Consider the following 14,863-nt stretch of genomic DNA (forward strand, 5'->3'; position numbering starts at 1 on the left):
CGAGGACCCCAGACTGTGCCTGAGCCGCCAGCCAGTCCCCACTGCCAGGCACCTGGGCAAGTGGCCCTGGACCCCCAGCCCCAGCCAAGTTGTCAATCATCTGCAGGGAGAGCACAGAAGGACCACCCCACAGAGCATAAGAATGCACTGTTCTGAGGTCCCAACAAGCTGGAATGCTCTGCTACATGGCAAAGGCTGACCAAAGCAGAGCACGCCATGTGATGACAAGCCTGGTCAAGGAGAGAACAAACAGAAAGCCACATTTCCGCTCCAAACAGCCAGCTGTCTGGTGAAAAACCCCAAGGAGTATTTTGTACTTCTCTTATGGGCTGAACAGGGTCGTCTCCCAAAATCTGTACCTTAAAATCGGTTAAAAAGAAAACCATAGGCCCAAAATGGCGTCACCTGTGCTAAAGCCTGTGGCAGCAAACCTAGGCCTCGTTTCTTTTTATGTTTTGGCTGCGCTGGGTGTCTGCTGTGGCGAGCAGGCTTTTCTCTAGTCGCGGTGTGCATTGGCGCCTCGTCGCGATGCCTGTGCTTCTCCTGCTGTGCAGCACAGGCTCCAGAGCACGGGCTCAGTAGCTGTGGCACACAGGCTTAGTTGCCTCACAGCATGCAGGACCTTCCAGACCAGGGATCCAACCCACGTCCCCTGCATGGGAAAGTAGATTCTTAACCACTGGACCACCAGGGAAGTCCCAAATCTAGACTTCACATCTGGCTTGACTGCCGTCTCTGGCTCCTCCCTGGCATGGACGTTCCCTTCGCCTTGAAGGCTCTGTGATGAGCTGAGTAACACCCCCAAGAGGAGCGAAGCCTGGAATACATGGATGAGATGGGTGGTGGCATCACGACTCGACGCACGTGAGTCTGAGCTAACTCTGGGAGATGGCGAAGGACAGGGAAGCCTGGCGTGCTGCAGGAAACGGGGTCGCCAAGAGCTGGACACACTGAGCAAAAAACAACTGACGCGTCAGTCTCCTAGGGCGGCTGCAGACAGCCAACACTGGGGCTGGGCTGTAAAACCATAGAAACTTGTGCTCTCAGAGCTCTGGAGGCCGGGAGTTCAAAATCCAGGCGCGGCAGGGCCACGCTCGCTCCAGAAGCCCTGAGGGAGGATGAATCCCACGCCTCCTCAGCTTCCGCTGGCCTTGGTGATCCTTGGGCTTCCTGGGTTCTCCGTCCCTCCCATCCCTGACTCCGAAGTCACAAGGCTGTCTTCCCTGGGTGTCCGTGTCCAAATTTCACTCTTTTTACAAGACACCAGTGACTGGATGGGAGCTACCCAACTCAAGGTAGGACCCCGACTTGATTACATCTGCAAAGACCCCATTTCCAAGTAAGGTCATGTTCTGAGGGCTGAGTGGAGATGAAATTTGAGGGAACACTAGTCCAGTCACCACACGTTGTAGGAGGGGCTTTGTTAAGGTGATTAGGATCTGGGAATGAAGAACTACCCTGAATTATCCTGTGGGTGCAGTGTGATCACAAGGGTCCTTTTGAGAGGCAGGGAGGCAGGGAGGCAGGGGTCAGAGTCAGAAGAGAAGGAGGTGTGAGGCAGCAGCAGAGGGACGTGTAAGGTCAAAACGACCCCGTGATGTTAGGAAAAAAACGACTCAGGCACCAGGAAGACAGTATGACAGGCTTTTAATGGCAAAGGCTCTCGGGCGGGGTTCCTGGACCCAAGCAAGTGAGGTCGAGGAAGTCCGCCCAAGAGCCTTCGCCATTAAAAGCCTGTCATACCATCTTCCTGGTGCCTGAGTCATTTTTTTCCTAACATCACGGGGTCGTTTTGACCTTACATTTGGCGCCCAACATGGGGTTGGAGGCAAGGGCCCATCCCGCCGGCCGCGGGGTCTGTGGCTCCCTCAGGTCTGACCCACGCCCAACCTTACAGGATGCACTCTGAGGATGGAGGAAGGGGCCAAGAGCCAAGGGATTCAGGAAACAGATTCTCCCCTAGAGTCTCCAGAGGGAACCCTGACTAGTCCAGTGAGACCCTTTCAGGCTTCTGACCTCCAGCCCAGCAGGACAGTAGGTTTATGCTGATTTATGTGGCTGAGTGGTACAGAACCCGCCTGCCAATGCTGGAGATGCAACAGACGTGGGCTTGATCCCTGGGTCAGGAAGATCCCCTGGAGGAAGGTATGGTGACCCACTCCAGCACTCTTGCCTGGAGAATATCATGAACAAAGCAGCCTAGAGTCCATGGGGTCGCAAGAGTTGCACACGACTGAGCATGCAGATTTCATTTCACATGCTGTTTTAAGTCTCTAAGGTTGGGGTCACTTACTACAGCAGCCATAGAACACTAACACAGATCCCATGATTCACTGTGATTGCAAAATGGTATCTGGGTGGCCACGGAGCTAAGCCACAGCCTTCTGCGATGCCCCTTGCAGGGTGAATCAACCAGGGCTCAGGGAATGGCTTCCAGGCAGCGTGGCTCGCAGACCACACAGCCCTCAGCACAGCCTGAGTCATCTGCTCCAAGAGCTGCTTCCTCGGAGCCTCTTTACCAGAAATGCCCTGGGTTTGTCTGGTTATTTTTCTAGCAATCAAGTAACACGTTCCAGATGCAGGAATTGGATGGGGGCCAGTCTTAGGCTTTGTCCTGGTGGGCAGCAGCCGCCTTCCACCATCGGGGAAGTCCTGGACAGCCTGCAGAAGCTGGGGCCAGACTGGACGTGACCATGGCCAAGGCATCTTGGTGCTAGCCTCCTCCTCCACGTGCTTCTCATCCCTGTGGGACGGGCAGCTACGCTCACTCCACTGCCGCTCAGAGGTGAGTGCTTATCTTCTAGCACAGGGCGGGTGGGGCGGTGCGGGGAGTGGTAACTAGTTTAAATTTGCAGTCTCTGTCCCTTGACAGCATCTCTGCTCATTTGCAGAGTCTCAGGTCACTTCTCTGAGACGTGCCATCCAGAGCTTCTCGTGGGTGCATCTTCCTCGACTCTCTCCTTCCTACGATGATGCTTCATGGGGCAGGAGCTGTTTCGGGTCTTTGTGGTTTTGCTGCGGCAGGGGAATCCACTCAACCCTCAGATCCTTTTACAAGACACTGGAGCCAAGATTAGGGTCCTGTGGCTGCCAGAACAAATGACCACAGACTGGGGGGACGGGGGCAGAGGGGACGCTAAAGACAATAGGAATTCATGTCCTCACAGTTCCAGTGGCCAGGAGTCTGAAAACAAGGTGTGGATGAGGTGTGTCTACCTCCTAAGGTTCTGGAGAAACCTCTCCTGCCCTTTCCAGTCTCCAGTGACTCAGGCGTTCCCGTGGCCACTTCTCCCCAGCCTCTGCCTCCGTCCTCACCCGGCCCCTCCTCTTCTCAGAGGGACACTGGTCACTGCACGTAGGGCCCACCTGGGTGATCTCCTCTTGAGATGGGCCACTTGATCACATCTACAGACTCTTTTTCCAAACAAGGTCACATTTGCTGGTCTGGGGGTCGGTGTGTGAACACAGCTTTTTACCAGCCCCCCATCAACACTACAGAAACACTACTCGGGTTCAGCTCTGGCTATTCCCTCCTAACCAGGCCACCCCGCAGCAGCCTGGACACACAGCGCTGCTCCATGCTGGAGCTGGGCCTGCACATGGTTGTTAGGGGAAGCACACTGACTGAACCCGCCCACAGGCCATGCACTGCAGTAATCATTTGCACGAGATGTTTTATGACAGGAGATCCTGGTAAGGAACATGGAACTAATAAGCCACCACCAATGGGAAGAGTTTGGGAAAGGTCAAAAGGAAATGCCACGTGTCCTGCCACCTTTCAGAATCCTCGCTGGCATCCTTCTTGGCTGAGCAATGCATGCACCGCCAGGAAGGACTGCGCCAGAATGACCAGCCAGAGACAACCCAGAAATGAATCAGTATAAAACCCAAGACTGAGCCACCTGACAGAGCAGTGCTCCAGGGTCCCCTTACCCTCCTGCTCTCTGCCTGGGTGCCCCTTCCCAATAAAGTCTCTTGCTCTGTCAGCACATGTGTCTCCTCTGACAGTGCATTTCTGAGTGTTAGACAAGCGCTCGAAAAGGGGTCCCCCATCCTGCAACATGGTAGTCTCCCCTCCATGTGGCACTGGGGGTAGCTCCGAGTCCTTCTGCTTTCTGCCTCCCCCTTAATCTACCTTCCTCCATCAACTTTGGGGGGACCCAAGGGGGCAGCTCAGGACATGTCCCCCCCGCCACTTCTTTCTCATCCCTCCCCTCACCCGGTTGAAGCTGGGAAGGAAGGATGCCCCTTTGGCTGGCCATCAGCTTGAAGGTCAAGTTCAGTGGGCCTCTTCTGCTGCTGTTGCTAACTGAAGTACGGTTGATTGTCAACACTGTGTTAGTTGCAGGTGCACAGTAAAGTCATTCAGTTCTACATATGGATACACTGCTTTTCAGATTCTTTTCCATTATAGATTATTAAAAAATACTGAGTATAGTTTCTCAATAATGGACAGAAATGGTATGGACCTAACAGAAGCAGAAGATATTAAGAAGAGGTGGCAAGAATACACAGAAAAACTGTACAAAACATATCTTCACGACCGAGATATTCACAATGGTGTGGTCACTCACCTAAAGCCAGACATCGTGAAATGTGAAGTCAAGTGGGCCTTAAGAAGCATCACTATGAACAAAGCTAGTGGAGGTGATGGAATTCCAACTGAGCTATTTCAAATCCTGAAAGATGATGCTGTGAAAGTGCTGCACTCAATATGTCAGCAAATTTGGAAAACTCAGCAGTGGCCACAGGACTGGAAAAGGTCAGTCTTCATTCCAATCCCAAAGAAAGGCAATGCCAAAGAATGCTCAAACTACCTCACAATTGCACTCATCTCACACGCTAGTAAAGTCATGCTCAAAATTCTCCAAGCCAGGCTTCAATAATACATGAACCGTAAACTTCCAGATGTTCAAGTTGGTTTTAGAAAAGGCAGAGAAACCAGAAATCAAATTGCCAACATTTGTTGGATTATCGAAAAAGCAAGAAAGTTCCAGAAAATCATCTATTTCTGCTTTATTGACTATGCCAAAGCCTTTGACTGTGTGGATCACAATAAACTGTGGAAAATTCTGAAAGAGATTGGGAATACCAGACCACCTGACCTGCCTCTTGAGAAACCTGTATGCAGGTCAGGAAGCAACAGTTAGAACTGGACATGGAACAACAAACTGGTTCCAAATAGGAAAAGGAGTACGTCAAGGCTGTATATTGTCACCCTGCTTATTTAACTTATATGCAGAGTACATCATGAGAAACCCTGGGCTGGAAGAAGCACAAGCTGGAATCAAGATTGCTGGGTGAAATATCAATAACCTCAGATATGCAGATGACACCACCCTTATGGCAGAAAGTGAAGAGGAATTCAAAAGCCTCTTGATGAAAGTGAAAGAGGAGAGTGAAAAGGTTGGCTTGAAGCTCAACATTCAGAAAACGAAGATCATGGCTTCTGGGCCCATTACTTCATGGTAAATAGATGGGGAAATAGCTGCAGACTTTATTTTTTGGGCTCCAAAATCACTGCGGATGGTGACTGCAGCCATGAAATTAAAAGACACTTGCTCTTTGGAAGAAATGTTATGACCAACCTAGACAGCATATTAAAAAACAGAGACGTTATTTTGCCAACAAAGGTCCGTCTAGTCAAGGCTGTGGTTTTTCCAGTAGTCATCTATGGATGTGAGAGTTGGACTATAAAGAAAGCTAAATGCCAAAGAATTGATGCTTATGAACTGTGGTGCTGGAGAAGACTCTTGAGAGTCCCTTGGACTGCAAGGAGATCCAACCAGTCCATTCTAAAGGAGATCAGTCCTGGGTGTTCACTGGAAGGACTGATGCTGAAGCTGAAACTCCAATACTTTGGCCACCTGATGCGAAGAACTGACTCAACCGAAAAGACCCTGATGCTGGGAAAGATTGAAGGTGGGAGAAGGGGACAACAGGTGAGGTGGTTGGAATGAGTTTGAGTGAATTCCTGTAGTTGGTGACAGACAGGGAGGCCTGGCGTTCTGCGGTCCCTGGGGTCGCAAAGAGCTGGACACAACTGAGCTGAACTGAATAGTCTCGTGCTATATAGTAGGCCCTTCTTGTGTGTCACCTTCAGGAGTGGAATTGAAGGGCCATGCAGCAGTTCTGTTTTTCTGTTTTTAAGGGACCTCCAGACTGGTCTCCATAGTGGCTGCACCAGCTCACATTCCCGCGAACAGTGGAAGAGGGTTCCCTTCTCTCCACATTGCCACACCGTATTCAGCATTCACTGTTTGTAGACTTTCTGGTGATAACTGGCTCTTAATGCATAAGTGGGAGCTAAAGGGAATTAGAAGACCCTTTGTCTTTATCCAAGTCCACTTTCAGGCCTCTGATTGCAGGCAAGACTCGGACTCCTCTCTCCTGATGAGCTCCTGAAGCAATCCTGGTCCCCCAGAGACAGACAGGAGCCTCAGCTGAGAAAGGGAAATGTCAGGCAGCCCGAAACACAAAGAGGAAGGTTCATCCCCAAGTTCTCATTTCTGCACTGACCCAACCTCACCAGCAGGGGGCTGCAGAGGCATTTTTGAAATCAACCCTGCTGCTGCTGCTGCTGTCATTTCAGTCGTGTCCAACTCTGTGCGACCCCATAGACGGCAGCCCACCAGGCTCCCCCGTCCCTGGGATTCTCCAGGCAGGAATACTGGAGTGGGTTGCCATTTCCTTCTCCAGTGCATGAAAGTGAAAAGTGAAAGTGAAGGCACTCAGTTGTGTCCGACTATTAGCGACCCCATGGACTGCAGCCTACCAGGCTCCTCCGTCCATGGGATTTTCCAGGCAAGAGTACTGGAGTGGGTTGCCATTGCCTTTTCCAGAAATCAACCCTATTGGAGGTCAACTTCAAATCTGATAAAGCACACAGCTGACCAGGTTCCAACAAATGTCTACACTGAAAGACTACACTCACAAGTAGAATGTTTCCACCGCTGCTGGAAGGGCTGGAGCCTCAGTTCACTAGCCACAAAGTGGGGACCTCATGGGGATCTCCTCATCTGGAAGGAGCAGATGAACCAATGCAGGTAAAGCTCTGAGTGTAGTGCCTGGAGCCTTGTCCTTCACGTCCCCACCAAAATATGCCCTAAAATTTGTACACTGGAGAGACGCCAGCTAACCCAAGAGCTGAACTTGACAATGATTAAGAACTGGAAAACACTAGCTAGAAGTGTGCTTTGGCTGAGGAAGTTTTCGAGCATGGAACACACAGCTCTGGAGAGAAGCTTGGCACGAGGGGAGGGAGGAGAAGCATGGTGGGGGGAAGGTGAGCCAAGGGGAGCTCGTTGTTCCTGGGGACTGGGCTTTCAGCAGTCAACTCATTTCTCCCAAATTTCCAGAACTCTCCATTCTGCCCCTCTGAGAATTAGAACCATAGACACCACACTTGTGAGCTGAGGGAATAAAATGCTCTTGGCTTCCAGTGTGGGATTATTCTGTTTCCTAACTGGTAACCAGAGGCAAATCCAAATATGCATTTTTATTATTATTGACCTTTTCCTTAACCAATTATCTCATGATTGGGCTCATTAATTTAGGGAAAACGGCTACTCTTTTTGTGTGTGTGTGTCATAACTCTTTTTATTTTTTTCAAAAGAAGACTTTTTTATTGTAAAAACTGATTAAAGTAGGTATTTCTAACTAAAAAAGTCGCTACTTTCTATACATCTCTAATAAAACTTCAACTTTTAAATTATCTACAATGACAGAGATGAATTAGAATCAGACAAGCTATGCAACTAATCTGAAAGAAGAGAAGAAAAAGTGAGAAAAAAGTAACAAAGAGGAGGTAAAACAAATGGAAAACAAACAGCAAGATGGCAGGTTTTAACTCAACAATGTTATTTATATTAAATGTAAATGATCTCAACATTCCAATTAAAATGCAGAGATTGTCAGACTGTACAAAAAAGACGCAATTATATGTTGTCTATAAGAAACTAACTTTATATACAGACATACAGACATACAGAGAGGTTAAAAACAGAGGGAGAAACGTACACCAATCAACACGCTTATGCTCATGAAAGGAAAGCAGCAGGGATGGTACTGCAGCACAGTGGACTTCAGAACAAGGCATATTTCCAGGGATAAAGAGAGTTACTACAGTGATAACAGACCTACATGTAGAACCTAAAATTATAAAACTCCTAGAAGAAAAGACAGGAGAAACTCTCAGCTAGGCACTGATTTCTCAGATACAACATCAAAAGCACACCCTGTAAAAGAACAAGTTAGTAAATGGGATTGTTTAAAGCAACTGTTATGACCCTGAGTTGTTGGTTTACAATGTGTATAGAAACGATAAGGTGGTTATAAAAGCATTTAGTATGGGGAGGGGTACATGAAAATATACTGTCTGAAGAAGGGTCTTGTATTCTCCTGGAGAAATTCAATATTAACTCAAGTTAAGTTGTGGTCAAAGATGCATACTGAAATCCCTAGAATAACCATTAAAAATGGTATTTTCCATGGTGTGGGGGAATGCTTCTAAAACATATTAAGCAAATAGAGGAAAAGAGCATTGTGTCAAGGGTACAAGCTGTATTCATATATATACACACATATAGATGAGTATAGAAAGGCCAAAGAGAATTATGAGATGAGATTACAGAAGTCTGGGGTTACTTCCCTACTGCTGAATGTCTAACAAAGATGTTTCCAGTGAGCATGTATTACCTTAAGGGGAATATGCAAAACAGGACGATGAAAGAAATATTAGGAGAGAGGGAAGAGAAAGAAAAAAAAAAAAACAGGAAGGGAGACAGGGGGCAACAGAGGCAGCAAAAGGACAGCTCTGCAGGGAATCCTGGAGGAGCTATGGGGAGGGCCTTCCCACCTTCCACCACACCATCACATGTAGGAACACGACCTGCCGGGTACCTGCTAGAGCAGAGCATCCTGTGAACCTGGAAGAGGCATGTACCTGTGAAGCAGTCCACACTGGAGCCGCCCTGTCTGGGCTCACTATGGACCGAGGGCAGCTGGAAGCATGGTCTAACTTTCTATTAACTGAGGACAGCAACCAAATCCACGTCCGGCTTCTGTGAAGCACTTCTGGTGCTGGATGGGATCCCGGGGTCGTTCCCCACCCTTCGTGGCCTGTCTCTGAGATTGATCGAAATGATCGGGAGTTGGGGGGAAATCGCTGGTCCCACCTCCTGACAAACCCTAGGGGAGGGCGGGGGTCTGGCCCATTCTGAGTCAGTCTTGCTGACCAGGACAGGGACAGGTCAGCTGAAGGGAAGGTTATAAAGTTCCCATGAGTGACGGGGTCTTGTTCCATCTGCAGAAGGCGCCAACGCTGGCGGGAAAACAGCAGCTCTGCACGCAGGAAGGCCTCTCGGGCTTCCCAGAATTCTTAATCAAAACAAAACACCATCAGCGTACAAACGTTTCAAGGGTAACTCTTCTTTTACTAATATTTCCTGCCAGTAAATGGAAGTCATCTGAGAGGTTTATGACCTAGCCACTTTACGACATCTTTGAGACACGGGCTGATTCCCTGGTTATGCGTCAGAAAGGCTTTGATCGGCAGAAAGAACGCTGAAATTCCCAAAGTCCATCCTTGAAAGATAAGCCGGCCAGCCCCCAGTGTTCACTGGGAGGACGTGTCTTCAGGATTTGATTTTTCATTTTATCTCGACTAAGAGGCACCATCCAAATGGGCCTGGGTTTGAATTCCTGAAATAGCTCTTCCTTGCTGTGTGCCCTTGGGAAAGCCAGTTGCCTTCTCTGGGCGTCATGCCCCACTATAAATGAGGGTCGTAAGCACAATCTACCTCCTGGGGCTGCTGTGGAGATGAATGACAGGATTATAAATGAGTAATGGTCAGGATGCGTTAAGCACCTAGTAACTAGCAGTGCTTATGATTAGTATTTCAGATGTAGACTTGACCCAAGCACTTTCACTCCAGACAGGCTGCGCTCTGTTAGCGGAGACCCCGAGCGCCCTCCAGTGGCGTTACAGCCGGGCCCTGGAGACAGGCCAGGTGGGCCCTGCACACCAGCCCTCTTCCCACCTCAGTTTCCCCTTCTGTGACATGACAGGCTTGGCCAGCTCTCTCAGGACCATGTCCACTTTGACCTTCTCCAGTTTTCCGATGAAAACCAGCTCAACACACACAACTAGGATGGAGGTGGACACACACACCCAGGAAAGCTGAGTTCAGGCTGGACCTTATGCTATTGTAGAGGAAAACCGCTTTTAAGCTTAAACCCGAATGACTTCCTGGGTCAGTCCCTGCGATGCCAGGATGCACCGAGTTCCTTGACGCCCTCAGCTGTCACGGGCTCCCACAGTGATTACCGTTATTAAAAATAAAATCAAGGTTTGATTCCATCAAGATGGACCAGCACTGTCCTTGCTGGCTCTCTCACTGGGATAGACTCAGAAGTAAATGGAGGCAGACAGACTGGGGAAGGAGCCAGAACGCAAAGCATCCTGGGGCGGTGGTGAGTTGCCACCCTTCTCCTAGAACCTCCTGGCCTGAGCTCAGCAGCGGGAAGAGAACCGTGCACCAGGTGGGGCAGAGACAGAGCAGAGAGAACCCCTGTTTCTGGACTGAGCAACACCAAAGGGAGTCTCGGAAGAGTGGAGAATGTGGGGAAACACCCCGAGTTGTTTTCCCTCTATTCTGCTTTCCCTGTTGTTTATCCCAGCCCCCAGGGATTCTGCAGTGGGGATGTGGTCGGGCAGGCACCTAGAACCTCCGAGTCTGAAAAGTGTCTCATCAGGAAAGCTGTGGTCCCAACAATGTGGGGTCAACCCTAGTTTTTTTACATTTACTTCTGGCTAGGTTTTCCTTGCTGTGCGCAGGGTTTCTCTAGTTGTGGCGACAGGTGGCTACTTTTAGTTGGGGAGCTCGGGCTTCTCATTAGGGTGGGTTCCCTTGCTGCAGAGCATGGGCTCTAAGGGTGCGTGGGCTTCAGTGGTGTGGCACAAGGGCTCAGCAGTTGTGGTGCATGGGCTTCGTTGCCCTGTGGCATGTGGAATTTCCCCAGACCAGGGATCAAACCTGTGTGATTCTTAACCACTGAACCAACCAGGGAAGTCCCAAGCCACCTCCCCAGTATCTCCCCTCTCACTCTGACCTCTTGCCACTTGGTCATAGAGGCAGGCAGGGTGGGAAGAGCATGGCAGAGCCAGGAACTAAGGTTCAGGCTCTCTGGCCACAGGAGGGGGAAGGGAGACCTCGGTAAGGGGAGATGGAAAGAGGAGGGAACCCAAGAAAGCAACCCCATGCAGTGGGAGAGGAACTTCTGGGCTCACCTCTGGGCCACACATGCATCGAAGTCTCAAGAGACAGTAGAAAATGTTTTGAATTGAAAATGAAAATGTAAAATATCCAAATTGGTTGGATGCAGCTAAAGCTATCTTTAGAGGGAAATTTATAGCATTAGAAAATGTTAGAAAAAAATAATAAAGATCTCAAATCCATAATTTAAGCTTCCACACTAAGAAACCAGGAAAACAAAAGTAAAATAAACACAAAGCAAGCAAAAGAAAGGAATCAAGATGAAAAGCAAAAGTCAATGACACTGAAATCAGTGACAGAAAACTAAGAGAGAAAAATCAATGAAATCAAAAGCTGTTACTTTTAAAAGGTCAATAAAATTTGACAAATCTCTAACAAGGCTGACAACAGATAGAGAAACACAAACAGCCAACATGTGGAATAAAAAGGAGTTAACACCACAGATCCCAGAGACACTAGAAGGACAATGAGAGAATACCTTGAGCATCTCTTTGCACTTGAACTGAATAATTTAGATGAATTCGAACTATTTCTAAACAGCCACAGATGATCAAAACTCACCCAAGATGAAATAGATTATTACCCAGGATTCCTATATCTATTAATTAAACTTGTTTAAAACTTTTCAAAAACAATCTTTAGGCCCAGATGGTTTTACTAGTGAAAACTACCAAATGTTCACAGTAGAAGTAACACCAGTCCCACACAAGTAAGGAATACTTACCAAACTTACCAATTCATTTTAAGACACCACTTTTTTGCTTTGTTGTTGTTCTCATCGTTTTGTTTTTGTTTTTTTCTGCACTATGACGCATGTGGAACTTCCCCAACCAGGGACTGAACCTGCACAGCCCACAGTGTAAGCTGAGAGTCTTAACCCCTGGACCACCAGGGACATCCAAGAGGCCAGTATTTTTCTGACACCCAAACCACACAAAGACAATGCAAGAAATGTGTATGGACCAGTACGAATCATGGATGCAGATCCAAAAGTTTTTGATGAATATTAGCAAATAGAATCCAAGAACGTGTGAAAAGATATACTACCCTATGACCAAATGGTGCTTATCCCAGGAATACAGGCTGTGGAGTATTAAAAAGAAAAAAGAAACAATCAACACAGTCCATCATATTAGTAGACTAAAGAAGAAAAAACAGTATCATATTAATTAGTGCACAAAAGAAAAATATTTGACAAAACTCAACATCCATTCGTGATAGATATATATATATACACACATAGATATAGATATATTTATAAAACTCTTGAAAAACTGAGAGTAGAGAGTAACTTCCTTAATCCAGTAAAAGATATATCTACAAAAATCCCATAGCTAGCATATTTAATGGTGAAAGAACTGCCTTCTCTTAGGACCAGAAATAAGACAAGTATATATATTCTTAACATTCTTATGCCTCATTTTACTGAAAGGTCTAGCCAATGAAATATGGCAAGAAAAAAGAAATCATAGGCATACAGACTGGAAAGAAACAGAACTGTCCCCACATGCATATATCTTTGTTTATGAAGAAAATTTTAAAGCATGTGTAAAGGCTTCTGTGAGTTTAGCAAAATCTCAGGATACAAGGTCAACATACAAAAATCAACCCTATTTCCATTCACCAGCAATAAACAAATGGTAACTGAAAATTTTTAAATAACAGCATTTACAATTGCTACCTCAGAATGAAATAATTAAGTGTAAGTCTAACAAAACTTGTCCGTGATTTGTATGTTTCATCTAAATGTTGATGAAAGAAACCAAAGAAATCCTTAAAAAGGAAATCAGAGAAGACCTAAATAAATGGAGAGACATACCGTGTTTGGGGGTTGGAAGACACGACATAATTCAGTTGTAAATTCTCCCCAAATGGATCTCTAGGGCTTAAGGTATTTCCAATCAAAATTCCACCATGAGTTTTTGTAGAGAGAGACAAGCAGATGCTAAAATTAATGTAGGAAGGCAAAAGACCTGGAAAAGATAAAGACTAGAATTGAACTCACCCTGCCCAGACAGTCCCTCGTCTGGGCTCTCCCAGGCCCGACTCCGGTTCTGAGACCAACACTCATCACTTCACCTACCCCAGAGCCTGGGTCCCTCCCGCTTTCTCCCTCCGACTGTGAGCCCTTCAAGATGGAAGCTGTCAAACTTCCCACCTCCTTTCATTTTTCATCTCCCTGCATCTACAAGAAAAACGTGGCACCCAGTTGGTACTCAGTAACGGTCTGATGGGTGAATTAAATTCACTTGAAATTGCCCCAAGCTCTGATTCTCATAACAGTTAACAGCAGGCTTGGCCGGGTGTTTCTGGGGTGGGGGAGGCTCCTTTGTGATGGTGGAGAGACTGGCCAGAGCACCATGATCCGCAGAGCCTACTGGCACCAGTCCCATACTCAGCACAGAGGTCTCCTTGGCATTTACAGTGTTAAGAATGCAGACAAGAATGGAGGAAGCCCGTGTAGACATAGTTATTAAGGATCAATTAGGGCTGGGACCATCTACGGTTTGGAAAAATGTTTTCAGATTATTTTCCAAGTGTTTGATGAAACCCCAAAGACATTCTTCGCAGGCATATTTCCCCAGAAGTTGGAAACCCGTAAGTATTTAAGTAAGAGTTTAACCCTTAGGTTGAGTGTTTGTGCTGAGCTCATCCTAGTAGAACGGCCACGGTGCCCAGATGGCCTGTGCTCTCTGTATTTATTTAAACCTGGAGTTAAATGCTTGCATTCCAGAGCACACAATTGAGTTTCACGTGAATTCTCAAACCAGTGTTTGAATTCCAAGAGGGTATGGACTGGACACATGTGCTTCCCCAATGGCTGGCATCAAGATAAGCCTCTGGGGTTGCAACACAGCCAAACTTCAGAACTTAGAGCCCTTAGAGAGGTGGGGGATGGGAGAGGCACCTCCAGCAGCTACCTGGGCTGGCTTGGGGACACAGAGGAAAAAATATTTCTAAAACTTACAAAGGGAAAAAGTACCCACTGCAGAGAAACCGGAATACACAAACAGGCTGCAGAGATGAGCACTGGTGATGTCTGGATGAGGGTATTTGCTTTCAGGTTTTTGTGGGGAGTTGTTCTGTCTTGGTTTTGCACTGGGCTGTGGGAGTTGGCGTTCAAGGTGGCAATGCATGGCTGAGGTGAAAGGGGCAGAACTGTGTGATTAACCAGCCATTGGCCCTGGCTGCCCTCCTGTGGGCAGCAGGGGGAGCCGGCCTGGGACCAGGAAGCAGGATCCAGACACTGGCTGCATCTGTCACTGTAGAACCTAATGTAGAACTTTTTCTTGCATTATCGTGAGTGTCCTCTGTTCCTTTGAGGGAAGGGCAACTCCAGACCCTAACAGTCACTCATGCAAACTTCCTCCAAAAAAACACGGATGCCGGTTTCTGCCCCTCTCCGAGGCTAAGCGGGAAGGGAACATCCATGGTGGACGAAATGAGGCGACTCTGCAAACCACCAAACAGTTAAACTTGCTCCCTCGTTTATTGACAGACTGGTCTGGCCCCCTTCTTGAGATTTCAGTGAAGATATTGTGCAAAGAATCCATGGCACCTGGTTTAGCCTGGCATCTGCTATCAGG

General features: G+C 47.7%; 1 long non-coding RNA gene across 1 annotated transcript; it reads left to right on the forward strand.

Annotated features, from left to right (window-relative positions):
* Positions 1–1,230: 1,230 nt before the first annotated feature.
* Positions 1,231–3,952, forward strand: LOC129546271 (uncharacterized). The gene is made up of 3 exons (XR_008683853.2): positions 1,231–1,295; positions 2,556–2,785; positions 3,685–3,952. It is a non-coding gene; the product is annotated as an uncharacterized LOC129546271 (long non-coding RNA).
* Positions 3,953–14,863: the final 10,911 nt, after the last annotated feature.

This window comes from Moschus berezovskii, chromosome 22, assembly GCF_049115385.1.
Source record: "Moschus berezovskii isolate FMDL1 chromosome 22, NW_MosBer_1.0, whole genome shotgun sequence".
Taxonomy (NCBI): domain Eukaryota; kingdom Metazoa; phylum Chordata; class Mammalia; order Artiodactyla; family Moschidae; genus Moschus; species Moschus berezovskii.